This window comes from Peromyscus eremicus, chromosome 5 (genome assembly GCF_949786415.1).
Source record: "Peromyscus eremicus chromosome 5, PerEre_H2_v1, whole genome shotgun sequence".
Lineage (NCBI taxonomy): Eukaryota > Metazoa > Chordata > Mammalia > Rodentia > Cricetidae > Peromyscus > Peromyscus eremicus.
In genome coordinates, this window is record NC_081420.1 from 40,516,028 (window position 1) to 40,534,241 (window position 18,214).

At 41.7% G+C, this 18,214-nt stretch overlaps 1 non-coding gene across 1 annotated transcript; it reads left to right on the forward strand.

Moving 5' to 3' along the window:
• The first annotated feature begins 12,587 nt into the window (after positions 1-12,587).
• On the forward strand, positions 12,588-12,669 carry Trnas-gcu (transfer RNA serine (anticodon GCU)). Its single transcript has one exon. It is a non-coding gene; the product is annotated as a tRNA-Ser (tRNA).
• The last annotated feature ends 5,545 nt before the right edge of the window (positions 12,670-18,214 follow it).

Below are 18,214 nucleotides of genomic sequence, written 5' to 3' on the forward strand. Positions count from 1 at the left end.
ATTGTACAAGGGACAGTTATATCATGTTAGATGTAATTATGACCTGGTTAAATATATAATGCATTTGCAATTGTACGTGAGATAGTCATATGTTGGGTGGAATTATGACCTGACTATTATTTTCACTTGGAAATTAAGCATGACATAAGGAGATATGATTGTGTGTCAAGTTGACAGTGGGTGGGTTTGTGATGGCTATTCTCAGATGTCCATTTGACTACATCTGGAATTAGACTGCTAGGTACCCCTGTGAGGGATTTGTTTTTAAATCATTTCAAGTGGAAAGACCCACTTTAATCTGGATCTTTTGAGGTGGGAAGATCCATCCATCTTTAATCTGGGCCACACCTTCTGATGGCAGCCTATATAAGGATAGGAAAGAAAGAAGCTTTTGCTCCTGCTGGCAAGTCCATTCCTTCACTGGAATTAGAGCCTACTTCTTCAGGATTCTGTCTGGCCTATAATGAAGACCAGCTGAGACATTCAGCCTGGTGGAATAGACAGCTGGTGGATTCTTGGACTTCCCATTGGTAGACAGCCGTTGCTGGACTAACTGGACCACAGCCTGTAAGCCACTCTAATAAATTCCCACTCTCTGCATATACAGAGATTCATTCTATAAGCTCTGTTCTCTAGAGAACCTTGACAAATACTCCATACTTCAAGATTTCTCCTTTCTTTGTCTTATGGGGTCTTTTTAGGTCAGTTTTCTTCAATATCTGGCTTTTCTTTATTAGTCATTTTTCTCCCCTATACTAAAAATTATCCCCATTCCTACTTTACTCACTTTTTGTGTCTCTTTTCCTGTTTTTCTGTTTTGGTACTTCATGTATTTGAGTGACTTCATATTTCCCACTTTGTATGTCATCTCACTGCTTGGGGAATTTTCCTCAGGTACCTACACAACCTGATATTTGAAACCAAAATTCACCATTTTTCTCCTTCCGTTTGTATTTTCTGTTAAAATAGACATCATTGCTTAGCTGCTGTACCCTAAATAGAATCACTGCCCTTTGTGTTTCTCATCCCAGCCTTAAAGTCACCATTTCATCTTTTTCTGTCCTCACTCTCCAAGTCTAGAATCTTGTTGATCTCGATTGTATTCTTCTTGAGGCTTGTTTTCGTTGTTGCTTAGTTTTTTGTTTTGTTTTGTTTTTGTTTTTTTTTTATATTTCTGACATACCCTTATAGTCTTCCACACACATCCACATTATGTAGGCTCAGGTTACTGGAATTCCTTTCAGAATATCCAACTTATATAACACTTTTGAAATGATCCTCATTTTTACTGATCTCCCAGCAGATAATTCCACCAGAATGGTAGTGGTACATGACTTCGCTCTCCATTCTTAGTCAGCCTCAGCTTTCCTCACTCCCTAACATGTTCGCCTTGACACATCACACTCAAACCTCCTACAGCTTTCTACTGTTGTCTTACAAGCCTTTGCCTCTGTGCCTTTCTCATGTTTTTCTTTTTCTTCCTTAGATTACTCTTTGGCCATAACTCCTGTTCACTCTTCAAAACTTGCCACTTTTGTGTCTTTTGAGTGAGCACCTCCTGATTGAGTTCACCTCACATCAAGATCTTCCTGTATTCTGTGTTGCGGGAGCAGTTAACTTTCAGGCTTGTACTGTGATCCATGCTCTTACTAATACCTTGCTCTGTAATTATTTTCTAGAAGTCTGTATAGTAGTTTCACATTTGTATTTATTTCCAAAATTAAATTGTAAGCTCCTCGAGGGCAGGGATAACTGTAACATTTGTATCACAGCACCCTCTTAGTGCCTAGTACAGTGCTGAGCACACAGTAGGTGTTTAATAAATGCTTGTTGAATTATTGTGTGGATTTTTTGTGATATTGAAACCTTTCAGGCTTTTCAGTGACAAGTCCTATTTAGTACACTCAAAAAGTACAAAACTGGTTGGGCGGTGGTGGCGTACACCTTTAATTCCAGCACTCAGGAGATAGAGGCAGGCCAATCTCAGAGTAGGAGGCCAGCTAGGTCTACAGAGTAAGTTCCAGGGTGGCCAAGGCTACACAGAGAAACCCTATCCAAAAAAAAAAAAAGTCTCCATAAAGTATTATAATTCATCAAGATTTGCTTGTATCAGGAGTAAAGCCTTAAGGAAATTCGAGGAGGGTCTATGTTTAAAAAAAGAAACCACAAGGTTTTAAACTATCTTCTTGGCCAAAGTCATTGATGAGTTCTAAAAACAGGAAACAAGCCATGGGTAGTGCCCCAAGTCAAGAATCCCGGCAGTTGGGAAGTGAAGGTGGGAAGGTCAGAAGTTCAGGATTACCCTTGCTGCATAAGGAGTTTCACACCAACATAGACTACCTGAGATCTTATTTCCAAAATCAAAGAGAAAAGAGTAAGAAACATGCACACACAAACCTATTCTGATAAAAGTTCAGCTGGAAAAGGAGCTGGAAGATAGGTTTTGCATCTGCTGTGTACGTAGTAGTTTGGAAGTTAAACTATGTCTGGAGACATTTGGGATTATATAATTGTTGAGCAGCTGGAATGCTTCTGGCATCTAGTGGATAGAATTCAAAGCTGCTGCTAAGCTTCCTTGAAGGTATCCTTCGCAATGGAATCCTAGGTGCCTGTGTATTTTGTTGTGTGATTAAAGAAAGCCTTAGTATTTGGGATTCACAGTAACATTAGAGTTTTGGTTTTTTGTTGTTGTTGTTGTTTGTTGTTGTTATTTCTCAATTGACACAGTAATTCATGGGGTAACAGCATTGGAATATGGTCAATGGTCAAATTAGGATGGCTGGTGTATCTGTTGACACTGTGTGTGTGTGTGTGTGTGTGTGTGTGTGTGTGTGTGTGTGTGTAGTATTTCAGAGTTCTTCCTACTAGCTATTTGTAAACATGTAGTGAATTTCTGTTGACTACAGTTATCCTCCAATCTACAGAACACCAGTTTTGATGCTGAAGGTACAGCCCAGTAGTAGAGCTGTTGCCTTGCCCACACTAGGCACTGCATTTGGTGACCAGCACGTCAAAAACACTATATAATACACTTGTGCCTGTATGATAATGTTTTAAGGTTTTCAACATCAGATCTGCCATCAGCCTCTGCTGAGGAGCAGATGAGAGTACAAATCTAGCTTTCACATGTTGACTGGTTACTGTATTATACCATCAAAGAGAAAATGTTGGGGGCTAGCTCTTAAGCAAAGGAAAAAAGACTGCAGTCTATCAAAGCTTTAGCTTTGGGAACAACATGGCTACAGACACAGTCTACATTGGCCACTAGACAGATTTACTACCATTTATCCAAGAAAACCATAAACCTGAATGTTCTATTTGCAAGCAGAACTCAGACCTCAAGTTTTACATAGTCGATATTAGTCCTGCTTAGAAGACAGGTGTCTAAGGAAATGTGGAGCCCTAAAGTACGTGGTTAAACCAGCATTTGAAAACACTAGTCTTCATTTGTAGTTCAGCCATGCATCCTTCAACCAAGTACGACAGGATCAACTCCAGAGTTAGCAAGTCATCTGATGTCTACCTCACAAAAGAGGCATTTCTCTGTTGTGGTGAAGTAGTCAGCATCTAAACAATGGTGCTATATCATTTAGCTTGTCAACCCATTCTGATACTGTAGAGCCACAGAAGCTAACTGACTTACACTGAGTCACCCTGTAAGTGTACTTTAAGTGTACTCCACGTTTTCAATCCACACTCTGCACAGGATGAATGACTCCACTTAAGTATTTCATTTTAAGGATTATTCTTTTTACCAGCTTATATGTCCAAACCAGCATTTTGGCTATAATGTCTTAAGCATTTTTTTTTTTTTGAGACAGGATTTCTCTGTAACAGCCCTGGCTGTTCTGGAACTCGCTTTGTAGACCAGGCTAGCCTGGAACTCTCAGGGATCCACCTGCCTCTGCCTCCCAAGTGCTCTGATTAGAGGCGTGTGCCACCATGCCTGGCTTAATCGAATTTCTTAAATAAGTGGCCTGAGAAACTTTGCAGTAAGACCAAACTTGTGTCTGGTCTCTAGTCTATAAAAGAGCACACAGGATCACTACTAAGACCAGAACTCCTGTGGCCATAGTGAGGCCCCACTAGAGATGTTTCACAGCTGTAATGACTTTAAATCCCAAGATTTGATAGTTTTTATACCTTAGTAAAAGGAACCAAAACCCACTTCTTGGAAGGTAAAATAGGAAATCAGAGTCTTGATGACCAGGAACAAAAGGGTCATGAAGCAGAACCAAATTTAGACAGCAACCACGGAGCTAATCCAGAGCAAAGTCAGGCCTTACCTGACTTTGGAGGCACCTGGCCCCTCCCAGAAAGAACAGATTTCAGCCTTTCCAGAGACCTGGGAGCTGTCAGATGCCTCCCTGCAGAACTGGGAGGGAGTTCTCTATATGTCACCTCAGATGAATAGGTCACAAGCAGGAACCCAAGAAAGCAAGAGATACAGAGACTGCCCCCAAATGCATCCTCCTAAGGAAAAGGGTTTTCTCAATATTCATTGCATCCGTGAGCTGGAGTTGCTTTCCTCTTGGGACCACAACCGGAATTTTTCTTGCCACCATCAGTGGGTCTTAACTGCAAGGGTGCTCCTGACACAGGTCGTACGTATCCCACTGTCCATAAGGTGCTTTTCCAAGCCAAAGTGCACAGGGGGAGGGGGGCAGATAGGGGTGCAAATAACCCGGAAATAGTATCCGGTACTCTAAATTCAGGAGATGCTTCCTTGCTCTTCCACCTATGCGTACAGTGACCATGCTATTTCCTTTTGGATGAGGAATGGACGGGTTTATTTCAGCTTGTTTGTAGTAGGTCACCGTTTACTGCAAATTACCTGCATTCACATCAGGCCCACCTTCCAGCTCCTTACTTACCTGAGATCCTGAGCCAAAACAAAGAAAACCACCTCCTAAAGAGTTTCTTAGGCCAGGTGGTGATGGTGCAATCCTTTAATCCCAGCACTTGAGAGGCAGAGGCCTGCAGATTTCTGAGTTCGAGGCCAGCCTGGTCTACAGAGTGAGTTCCAGGACAGCCAAGGATACTCTGTGTAGATGTAACCAACCTTCTTATTAAATAAGAAACACAGAACCAATGCAAAGAAGAAAGCCAAGAGGTCAGAGCTAAGAGCTAAAACCTTACCCTTCCTCCTGCAGTGGTCCTACCTCTCCGAACTAGCTACCCCTGTGTTAAAGTCTTTATATAGTGTTCCTGTTCTGCCTTCTCATTGGTTGTAAACCCAACCACATGACCGCCTCGTCACAGCCTATCTGTATAGGCCTCCAGGTTTTCCTTGCTTGGTATTGAGATTAAAGGCATGTGTGTCCAATAATGGCTGTATCCCTGAACACACAGAGACTTACCCAGCTCTGCCTACCAAGTGCTGGGATTACAAGTGTACACCACCACTGCCCTGCTTTCCTATGGCTTGCTAATAGCTCTGACCCCCAGGCAACTTTATTTATTAACACATAAATAACATTTTAATACAAATAAAATATCACCATAACTCTGTGTCAAAAAAAAAAGGTTTTTTTAAGAGGACTTTCTGCCTTCTGACCCTTGTAGTTAGTGTTTCTCTGTGTGTATGCAAACGTAGATGTGAAAGTAAAGCAAATTTGGAAAATGCTTTCTAGATTAGGATTAGCATTTGGTTTTAGGATAACTTTCGCAGATTTACTTATTAACTGATGTGTCATACCCAGTATCAACTAGGAGAGGTCAGATTTGAAAGATGGAAGTTAATGAACCAAATTTGGAAAATATTTATTAGATGTGGGAATCCCACTCAGTAGAGCTCTATCAGGCCATAGCCTAACTTCCTCACCTTAATCCATAAGCCCTATATGTGTACATAAGGAGTTTGTACTTTAAAACTGTTTAGTTTTGTACTTTAATTTTTCACACCTGCTTAACAAAAGTGAAATTCTTTTCACCCCTGAAATAATGTATATGAGATTGAAAATAAATTCCAGTTACTCTAAGTTGCAGGCTGTGGACTGTAGACAGCTCAGTATGCTGCTCTTGCAGAAAAGTTTGGATCTCAGCATTTCACAACTGCCTGCAACTCCAGCTCCAGGGGATCAGACACTCTCTTCGGGTCTCCACAGGAACCTCTACTTACATTGCACATGCACATTTCAATAAAAATTATTGTTTTAAATTGCAGGTTGCTTGGGTCCACGTTCTGAACACATAGGAGGAAATACCCTGGCATAGTAAAATGATGTTCATTTTCAGAGGAGGGCTCAATGTGGCAAAGGAATACGCAGCTTACCTGAATTCTTTTAGCACTTGAGGAAGTCATGTTAGACTCTGAAATTCTGAGCCAAGTAGTGAAAACGAATGCTGTAAAGCTTCTGCTGTATGGTAGCACTTGCCATTCAGCCCAGGTAACCTTAAGCTAGATAAAGGAGTTGGAAACGAGAGGACCATGGCTCTGAAGCTCATTTGTAGTGTGTTTGTTTGTTTGTTTGTTTGTTTGTTTGTTTGTTTTGTAGAGCTAGTGATCAGGCCTCGTGTATGTTAGGCAAATCTTCTACCACTGCAAACTCAGCTGGAGCTGAAATGTAAAAGTCAGAAACCTCACATGGGGAACATCAGAAAACAAAGCACACACTTATAGGTAAAAGTCAAGAGCCTCAGCAAAACACCGGAAACTTCTCTTTCCTGTGCATGTTTGAAAGTGGGAATTCTTTGATCTTCCTGCCTTTGGCAACCAAAGAACGAATTTCCTGGATCTGTCACCACCATGTTTCTGTGGTGTGATGATCAATGTCTAGTGTTTGCCCTTTCTGACCTTGCTACTTGGTGTGTTCTTAAGATGGAATTTTCAGATAGTCATTTGGGCACAAAATTCCTTTCTGGGTCAAAATTGAAGTGATGTCATGCCCTATCCGAACCAGCTCAACTGTCCAAGGCACAAGACCTGAAAAAAAAAAACCCAAAAAATTATTTATTTCCAACTTAAGGAACTGGCAGCCTTCAAAAATGATTAAATTAAATGGCCAACATATTTGGAATTTCTACATCTCAAACATTTAGGATGTATGTATGCAACAAGGCTAATGTCATCATGGGTCACTGAAGAGTACTTATTGCTGATATAACATCATACTTTCCAGAGAGATACTTGATACTACATTTTATCATGGTAATGGGAGTCATTCTAATGTAATGAAGAACAAAACTACAAATATTGGAAAACAGGAAATACTACTGTCATTAATTGCAAGTAGTATTTATAAACCACCAGATTATCTACAAATAAATTATTACAATGCTATCTATGTTCATGGGTTTGAAGAATCGTCTAGAATTATTGATTCTCTCCAAATTAATGCATGAGCATGGATAGCCTTTTATTTCTATGGGGTTATGCTGCTTAATGTTTCTTAGTAATGTTTTATTGTTTCCTTTGCCAGAGGCCTTTGTCTTAGGGTTACTATTGCTGTGATGAAACACCATGACCAAAAGCAAGTTGGGAAAGAAATGGTTTTATTTGGCTTTAGTATTACTGCTCCTCACTGAAGGAAGTCAGGACAGGAACTTTAATAGGGCAGAATCCTGGAGGCAGGAGCTGATGCAGAGGCCATGGAGGAGTGCTGCTTACAGGCTTATTCTTCCTGGTTTGCTCAGTCTGCTTTCTTATAGAACCCTGGATTACCTGCCCAAGTGTGATCCTACCCACAATGGGCTGGGCCCTTCCCCATCAATCATTAATTAAGAAAATGCCCAAAGGCTTGCCTATAGCCCAATCTTATGGAGGCACTTTCTTCTTCTTCTTTTATAGCTAAAATTATTTTATCAGTATGTACTTATAGAATTCAACCAATGGTTATGTATTACAAAGCTGATGCTTGATATTTACATGATGATTAAGAGAAGTTTTCTTTTGAAAAGACAAATATTTTGATCTCATAATTTTTAAGAATCATATTAAATAGATGATTCATTTTCAGGTCTCACAGAAAATAATTAAATTATTGCAACTACTTGCCTTCAAAGTTGAAACTATGAAATATTTTCTATGTACCCTTCAAGTTTTTTTAATTTTAAATAGTTTTATTATTGCTGTTGTCATTTTTTACATGTCAACTGCAATTTCCCCTCCTTCCTCTCTGCCCAGTCTCTCCCTCCCTTCCACCTCCCCTCTGCCCACCCCATCCATTCCTCCATTTCTCTTCAGAAAAGGGCAAGAGGAGACACTTTCTTAATTGAGGTTCCCTCCTCTTATATGACTATAGCTTGTGAAAACTTGACATAAAACTATCCAACATAGTCTTCAATCTCTGTTGGATTTATTCTTAGACAGTTTATGTTATTTCCTTTGTCAAATAATTTTTAAAATTGACTTTGTGTTAATACAGGCTTTACTTTTATAAGTAGCATTGTGACCCAATCCCAACAACAACTCAATACATATTTATTAGGTGAGTACACTGATAGTTGGTTTAACCTTTATATGCGAATGCGACGGCGCAGGAATGGCTGAGTCATTTGAACTAGGAGAGAAACTGTTGTCAAGAACTGGGCTGATCTGGAGCATACTAAGCTACCAGTTATGGTGGTAAGGCAAAACAGGTGATCACTAATAGATCAGTAGTCCAGCCTTTAGTCTCTGTGATAGCATTAGCAAGAGGAGGAAGGGATAACCTCAGGAAGTACCAAGCCGGGGGCAGAGGAATCAGAACAGATATGGGAACCATTCCTCTACCAACAGAGCCCCAAACCAAAGCCTCTATCCGTGTAATGGATGTGGGGACCCGGAGAAAGATGAAGGGGAAGTGTTACAAGTGGGAAATGATTAAGTACTGGGGAGGGGTAAGGTCTTCAGGGTTCTCTATTCACAGTAAAGGGGACTTAGATTTATTTGCAGAAAGCCCCAATAAAAGAAGCCTCTGAATGGAAATGTCTGGGCTTGGAATATGCATACACCCAACTGTGGTGATGTATTGTGTCCCCCGATATACTGTGTCTCCCAATAAAACTTGCCTGGAGATCAGAGGAAAAAGCCAGCCACTATATAGAAGTTAGGCAATGGTGGCACATAGCCTTTAATCCTATCACTTGGCAGGCAGGGGGGATTTGTCTGGATCTCTGTGAGTTCAAGGCCACATTGGGAACAGATCCAGGTGTGGTGGCACATGCCTTAAATTCCACCACTAGTTAACCATGAAGGTCTGGAGGTCTGTACAGACAGACAGGAAGTGACAGAACTGGGCAGGAAGAGGAAGTGATGTAGCTGGACAGAGAGAGCAAATCAGATGGCAGAACAGCAAGGCATACAGATGTGGGTAGACAGAACGTATCTCATCTTTGGAAGCTGCAGAGTCAGAGTTGGGGAGGTGAGGTTAGCTGTGGCTTTCCTTATTTCCCTGATCTATCAGGTTTTCACCCCTATATCAGGCTCTGTGTTTTTTATTTAATAAGACCATTTGTCTACAATTGGCATCCAACATGGTCTCCAGATGAGGCAAAAGTCCATGGGTACAGTCTCACTCAGCAAGGACCAGTGACTTCTGGACAGTGCAGAATACTGCTGGGACTGCACAGCCTGCATGCTCTCCTCTCTCTCTTAGTAGTGATGATTCTCTTGGCAGTTTCAGTGTCATTTTGTCAATCATGCATGGGACAGATATGATCACTCCTGGAAACCCTATTTTTTCTCGAATATCTTCCCCTAAAATTCTTTGGGAGCTGATGCTTCCCAGTATCTTGTCTGGGGATGCTAGCTGTCACTTCAGACCCCGGGAGCTGTCCTGATTCAGCGCTGACAGAATCGGAGGCAGATCACCCCTATTTCTGTAAATGTGTTTTGAACGAGATTGTTGTTCTTGGAAATGTGTGCCTATGTTTATCACTTTTAGTTTTGTAAAGACAGGATGTACCTGGCTCAATATTTGGCCAAACTAGCAAAATGATGTGTTGTTTGGGGTTTAAAGATGTTTTGATGTAAAAGTTGGGAAAAACATATTTGTTTTTGCAGGAGGTTAACGTTGGAGGGTGGGAAAAGCTTGTTTGTTGCTATGGAAAAGCATGTTTGTTTTTGATGTATAAATAAAGACAGCTGGAGCTCTTCCTGGCTGACCACTTGTGTGAAACGCATCTTGTGGTCAGATAATTCATTTCTTCACGCCAATGCCCCTTCCCTGTCTCAGGACCTGAACCCAGGCTGCAGCTGGGTGCTCTCCTGGGATCTCACATAAACCGGTAACTGGAGGAAAGCCAACCATGCCAAATTCCTAGTGGTTCATTAGCAATCCCTCCAGATGAGGATGGACCAGATGCGTCCTCACCTCCACACTTGAAGCATTCACACAGGAAAGACTCACCTCTGGCAACTGACTTGAAGGGGCATGGACCTATGAGGCCCTGGGGACTCAAGCTCAGGGTGACACCCTAAGAAAGCCACCCCATCATGCACTGGTGTCAGTAGGTTCTATTCTAGTTTGGGTTTTAGGATGCAGCAGTGTTCTAAGAGTTCCTTCTGGACCTTTCTTGTTTATTTTATTTTACTCATTTATTTGGGGGATTTTTGAGGCAGTCCCACTAAATACCCCAGGCATTCCTCCTGCCTCTGCCTCCCTAGTACTCCTAGTGATTAAAGGCTTGAACTATTCCAAGATTTTCTTCTAATTTTAGGAATACCCAAAATTTCACTAACCCTGAAGGATTTCACCAAGCCTTAAACCATTCTAACTTGTGTGTCCTCCTTGAACTTTAGCAGGGGGTGCATTTCAAATTCTAGTATTTGGTATTTCAGTGTTCATCCGATACTCAAGATTGAGTAAGAAAGCGGGCTGAGCAGACACAGACTGCTCTTGTTAAACACTGCAGTTCCTGCGACCCTGGGCAAGCAGAAAACTAGAGGTGGTACCTCATAGTGGTGGCTCTGGGATTCCACGAATGAAGAAAACACTGTGTTTCAGAACGGAGCTTAGCACAGTCCAAAGCTAGGAAGGTATTACCCATCAGGCCTTAAACTTCTGACCCGGAATTATGAGAACCAGATGGAAGGACATTGCTCCATCTCCTGCCCTGTAGCCCGCCCCCCCTTGGTACCACCACCTGCTGATAGCGCTGCCTCTGGACCATTAGCCAGACTGTAAAGTGGCTGCTGACCGCCCTCCTCGTGGAGCGAGGTTTGACACGTGAGTACTTGACTTGCTTCTCCAATCTGGTGGATCAGGTTTCGGTTTTGTTGTTTCACCTAGTTGAGGTTGAAGTTGAGGCATAAATGTGCCAGATTTTGTGGTGTGACCAGGGAAGAACAAATAATACATTCAAAGAGAACAAGTAGCTTAACAGATACACATACATTTCCTGACAGGAAAAGCTTTTCTCTATTACATTTTCTTTTCTTAATAGACGTAATTGCAAGTAATTGATTAGTATTTTATATCTATTCTGTTAGTTTAGATGATAAACAACAACCCCAATACCAAATGACCTACACAGTGGTAACAATTTGCTCTCTAACTTTCTAAGCACTTTCACTGATAGTAACACATTAACATTTATCATAGTTTTATGACTTGTTTTGTTTTGTTGGAGACAGCTGTCCTGGAACTCACTCTGTAGACCAGGCTGGCCTTGAACACAGAGACCCACCTGCCTCTGCCTCCTGAGTGCTAGGATTAAAAGTGTACACCACCACTGCCCAGCTAATTTTATGATTCTTTAAGATAAGATTTCACATGTAGGCAGACTGGCCTCACACTCGTGGCAATCCTCCTGCCTCAGCTTTCCAATTATTGGGATTATAGGTATAAGCCACCACTCCCAGCTTGAATTTTTTTCTTTAGAAAACTGATTATTAATTGCAAAGGTTTAACTAGTTGAAAATACCTGTTCACCTTAATTGTAGTGATTCGATTTTGGATTAACTTTGGATTGCTTCAGTAACTCAACAATTTCGGGGATGGGTCTGTTTTGTTGTTTTAGTGTTTTATTGCTGTTTTCTTTTCTTGCTTACTTGGACACTGAAATAACCAATGACCAAGATGATGAACACAAATATATTCCCCACCCTGCACCTAGAGAGAGAATGGTCTCTCAAATGTCAGTGAGATCCTTTAGTTAACCGCCTAAGTTCCCAGCCGGACCAGTCTTGCCTTAGATACATCACCTTGCTCACCACTTTTCAGCCAAGTTCACACTGATCCACCATAGGGTGATCAATGCCAAATCCAGGGAACAGAAAGCGGGAGGGGTGACGGTGGAGAGAAATGAATGAAAAGGAAGCAAAGAGCCCAGTTAGTAGAGACCCAGAAACAGGGAATTGGAAGAAGCTCTGTATGAAAGGCTGGAACGCTCCTTCCCTTGAATGCAAGCTCAGCCAGGACTGAATGGAGCCAAGACCACTGCCTTGCCTGTCCAGTCCTGTGTGCCAGGCACTGGTTCAACCCATCGAATATGTGCCAAGTAAGCTCACTTCTCTTTTTGTTGTGGTTTTGAAATCTTCTTTATGATATCTGACTCAGACAATTTTGGAGATTTAGCTGGAGGAAGGCTATTAAAACACTCATACAGAAGGTTTCTGGGAATCCTTCACAGGAGAAGAAATTATAAAGAGCAATTTCTTGTAAGATGAGGTGGCCGAGTGGTTAAGGCGATGGACTGCTAATCCATTGTGCTCTGCACGCGTGGGTTCGAATCCCATCCTCATCGACTGTCAGATGGTTTTGCATCAGTCCTAACTGCCAAGTGTTTGAGAGTTTTGTTTTTACTTTGGAGTTTAAATTTGTTTTGAATTTTAGAGGGAATCTTAGATAATGGATATTCTCTTTTGATAAGTTAATTCTTTGTTCATCAAAAGTAATTCCCCCCAATCTTTCCATGCTCTGGTATCACACTTGATCTTTATCCCTGCTGTCAACTCAATTTTATCAGGCAACTTAATTGATTGATGCCTCACAGCCCCATCAAATTTTTACTTCCCACTAAGAATCAAATGAATTGAAGGCCATAGGAATGCTGCAAGCCGCAGAAATATACAAAGTAGGATTTCAGCTGATTATGACAGGGCCAAGGGCGTTCCAGAGGTCAAGCAGAGGCTCAAGGAGCCTTGGTGGTATTGGCTTTTGATTATCAGCTATTTCCTGCTATGAGTTTCTTGTGTGCTATTGTAGCTTTTACATCATTTTTGGGGCACCATTTCCCCTCCACTAAAGGAATATTTAGATAACCTGAGCTGACAGCTATGCACAGCCAGAACCCCAGTGCAAGCCTCCCTGTAATTATCATCATTGGCAGCATCCGGCCAGGTCCATCCGCAGATGGAGGAAACTACCTTATCAGAGATACCTCTGTACTCTCTAAAAACAGACTTAAGCATCCAGGCTACCTGTTTGAGAAGACCTGGCGGATGTGCCAATTAAGCTTAACTTCCTCCTTTCCCAGATCTTACCTCTAGTTCCAGATCTCCCTTTAACTATCACCAGAGGCATCTAGCTGTGCACAGGTTGCCTAGCGACTGAGCACACTTTCCCCCACCCTGCAGAAAAAAAACGGCAGATAGCTTGGACAGATAGAAGCCACAAGAAAAAAAGAAGGCAGTTTATTTTTTCCGCATTGACCTAGAAACTTACAGATTCTTAACATTTTCTACCAATCACATATAGTGGAGCATATAAGATCCCTCTTCTTAGATATTACCCAAATTTAGCCTTTAGTTAATTCATCTCCCCATTACTCACTTCCCTTTTGGGTTGCAAATGATAATTAACGATTACTACCCCTCTATGTGATTATCACCCCTCCGTTTGACCCTAGAAGCCTGGTGGTCACTGCCTGAGGAAAATTCTTACCTGCCTTTATGACCCTGTAGAATTCAAGCCTGGTGACCTTGCTCGACCAGGGGCTTGCTATTGGTTGGGTTTATAACTGGATTCCTGGGAGACTTAGGAGGAATGTGGAGAACAGAGAGATGGAGAATGGAGAGGGAGGGATAAGGAGAGTACGTGTGGATGAGATGGAAGATGAGGAAGAGTCAGATGGGGAAGTACTAGCTGGGTAAGAACAAGATGAAAAGGACCTAGATGAGGCAGAATTAAGAGTAGATAAATATAGAGAGAAATCAGGCAAGAAAGGAGCTAGGCATGAGAACAGAACTGAAGCTGTGTATATAGGATGTTATCCCAGAGGAATTAAAGCAAGTGGACTATAGAGCTTGGTGTGCTGAGATTCTATTTCCACAAAATAGTCCTCGCCGTTAGTAGTTCTCTCTTCTGAACCCCTGCGATGTATAATATTAAGGCTGGTCCCTCTAATATTATACAAGAAGGAAAATATTGCATAACAATCTAAATGAGCTGAAAATTCATCTATGGAGTTATACTCATGAAAATGTGTGTCTCGGCTGTTCATGATGAAAAAACCTTTAATGCAAAGGAGCTAGGACCAGGGAGATTGCCACAAGTTCAAGGCCAGCCTAGGGCTACCTAGTGACTTCCAGCCTCAGAAACATAGAGCCCTGAGTATTTGGGAAGAGATTCAAGTCATTACACCTGGCTCTTTGCAAACTTTTAAGGCTACTGTCATTGTACATAGACCCTGCCTTTGACAAGAACACTTGTGTTTCTCTTAGAAATGTCACAAACAGAAAAGCTCATTCTATATAATCTTGATACTGAAGATTTCTTCCTGAGAAAAATTAAAGAATATCAGCACTGCATAGTTTCTACTTGTGATTTACTCTTAGCTGATCTTCAAAAGAGAAAATGAATAGCACGTTTCCTCACATTTTTATTTTATTACTTCTATTTTGGCAAGTACTGCATTCATACAATTCAGAAAATACAAAAATATACACAACAAAAATTCTCATCCATTACCCTTCACACCAGACACTGTTACTAGATTTTGTGTATCTTTCTTAAAATAAAGTGAGCAAGTGATAGAAAATTAAGATCTCAGGCATATATTATTTTTGTTTTGTTTCTTTTTAGTTTGAGTTTGTGGTTTTGAGGTCAAACAAAGATAAATTGTTAAGTGGGAAAAAAGGGCATGATACAATGTATATGTATGCATGAGTGCTATTTGCAAAAAGTGGTAAATATATCTCTCCTAGTTAGCTTCAGCTGTCAAGTTGATGCAGAGTTATCTGGGGAAATATCTTTCAGGGATTGCCTCCATCAGATTGGTCTTGGGTGTCGGGTGTTCTGTGTTGCTTGAGTTGGTCGAAGAAAAATGAATTTTTTCCACCTGTGCGGCAGCAGGAAGGTCCAGCTTCTGGTGAACTGAACTTCCAGCAGCCGTTCAAAGGCATTATTTATTGACTGTTACACAAAGTTGGCTTTTGGGCAAACAAGTTCTTAATACCAAAGTCCCTGATCTAATCTATATTGTTTTTCTGAAGGAAAGCACACCCCCACCACTTCAGTCTTACTGCGTACCATTTACAGTACCCAATAGTCCAAGAGCTCCAGGTGTGCCAGGCCGGTCTTGTGGCCAGTCATGCAAAGGCTATAAAGCAAACTCAGAAAAACAATTCTACAAATCACAGAAAACAATCACTGTTTTCCACAATGATTCCTTCAAGGTCTAAGTACTTCTAGAAAACAACCGTGCCTTCTAATGTTCACCCTAGGTACAGTGACTCTGATACAGTCCTACAACACTTGGGCATGCCTAGCAGCAGTTTCTTGATTGCCAGTTGATGCAGGATGGTCCACCCCACTGTGGGCAGTACCAATCCTAGGCAGGTGGGCCTGGGCTTTAAGAAGGGCAGAACTAGGGAGCCAATAAGTAGCATTCCTTTGTGGTTTCTGCTTCCAGTTCCGGCCCTGACTTCCTTCAGTGTTGGATTGTGACTGAAAGTATAAGCCAAATAAACCCTTTCCACCCCATGGTGTTTCTTACAGCAACAGAGATCAAGCTGGAAGAATGTCTATATATAATTTTGGGTCCACCATGCTGAGTGTATTCAATATCTAAGAGGGCATTTCTGCACCTTTGGTCTATTTATACATAGGATGTTGTCACATTTTCTCCCGAAGGGTTTGGTAGACATGCACTCTCAGTCAACAAAGCAGAAAGGAGAGCCGACGATAATTGATTATGCAGCCTTTATAGGGGGAAAGGCAGTGACAGGCTACTGGTGCTCCTGCTGGGAACAAATTCACCAAAGACCAGAGAAGAAAAGCAAGGTTTAATAAGATACTGCAAAAACCTTGGTGGGCAAGTTCTAGGAGAAATGATCACACCCACCGGAAGGGAAAGCTCTTTTTACAGGAATTAAAGAAAAATTGTTGTCTTATTGGCTGAGACACTTGTGTGCGTGAGGTTCATATTTAGGTGGTCAGGCAGACATCTCATTATTTTGCTGAGGAATGAGTTTTACAGTGTGGTTGTCATGTGTTGGCACTGGCTGGCTGTGCAAGGCACTGGGGCCAGTAGGAGTCAGACTTCTGAAGATCTGAGCCTACTCGATCAACCATAGAATTCTCTCCCTACAGCGCGCTTGTCCGAATGCCATAAAACAAAATGCAGCCAGAGTTTGAGATTAACTTTTTCTGGTCCTACTCAGAGGCGGCAGGGGCCTTACACTGAGTCCAGCCTTCTTTGAAGCAAAAGCAGCCTTGTCTCGGGTGAGACTAGTGCAGCCATGCGCATCAGAACATGTCCACAGTAATAAACAATGGGATTCTGCTTAAACAAAACACACTTTAGCCTACCCAGTGCCACTATTCTGGTTGACACAATAAAATTATGAGCAACAGTAACTATGTTTTTGTGACAATAATGCTTATTTAATTGGTTTTAGCCTGGTTTAGTATAGTTATTAAGGACCCTGATGACTTTTATAGCAGAATGACAGAAAGAGAAAGGAAAGAACAGAGGTGGCATGGAGAAACTGAGAGGGGAAGATGATGATAAGAACATTGTTCAGGGACCACGTGGATTCTTAATGCTGTTAGTAAATGTAATTTATATGATGGATTAAAGATGTCTATGGCTGGGCAGCACTGGCCCACACCTTTAATCCCAGCACTCGAGAGGCAGAGCCAGGTGGATCTCTGTGAGTTCGAGGCCAGCTTGGTCTACAGAGCGAGATCCAAGACAGCCAGGACTGTTCCACACAGAAACCCTGTCTTGAAAAGCCAAAAAAAAAAAAAAAAAAAAAAGACACAGTACATGAAATGAAAACATGGGTTGTGAGTAAAAAGCTAAGTAACACAAATGTCAGAAAGGTAAACCCAAAAGTCCAAACTAACAGTGGCAGCAGCTATCACAGGTGATAGGACTGAGGAGGGATGGGTATGTTCTGTCTTTAACTTTATTGATCTTGGCATTGTCTGGCATTTTTTTAAACCATAAAGAACGTGTTTTTAAATGTTTCTGAAATAGGCGTTTTCAATAGTTAATGGTGCTTGTCTTATCAGTGTTTTCGGTTTAAGTCTTGTATGTGTTCCATATATGCATGCAATTCAGACAATGAGATCCAGTACCTTCAGGATCTGGATGTCAGGAAAGCCCAAGTTGGTTTCTCTGATACCAGGAAGAGGAAGAACGCTGAGACTTGCAGCCCAAGACCTGACCGTGAGTGTCTCGGTTGGGTCCGCTCATGAAGACTGGCCAGCTAGCGTCCTCCCCACCAAGCCTTCATTTCCACCGTTCCCAGGGAATTGCACCAGGGCCGGCATCATTGCCCCGTGCTGGTTCCTCATGTAGTGAGTTCCTTAGGAAGGGGATGCTGAGGGGCAGCAGGAAGGACATGGAGAATTTCGTAGTCTTAGTCAGGCAAGGTAGTACACTCTCTGTGTGTGGATCTAACAGCTGACTAAGCAGTGGGTGGACTGGTTTCTAGAAAGCAACAAGTGAGCAAATGAACACCTCAAGGATTTGGAAGATATATAATCATATATCTCCATATATATGTATGTATTTTTAGATAATTACCTAAACTCTAATAAGGAAACACACGGAGTGGGTAAGAATATATGACATCTTTTCGTGTTTCTTTGGTTTTCGAGACAAGCTCTCATGTATCCATCCCAGGCTGACTTCAAACTTACCATGGAGCTGAGCTCCTCCCTCCATCTCATAAACCCTGGGAATATGGTCCTGTACTACCACACCTGACTTCTCTGTGTTCAACGCTTAATCGAGAAAGAAGACAGAAACTTGCTGTGTTCAAACTCCAGCATCTTGGATTGACGGGTGTTGTAAACAGGGAATAATCACTAACCCCAGAAACCACAAAAAAACATGT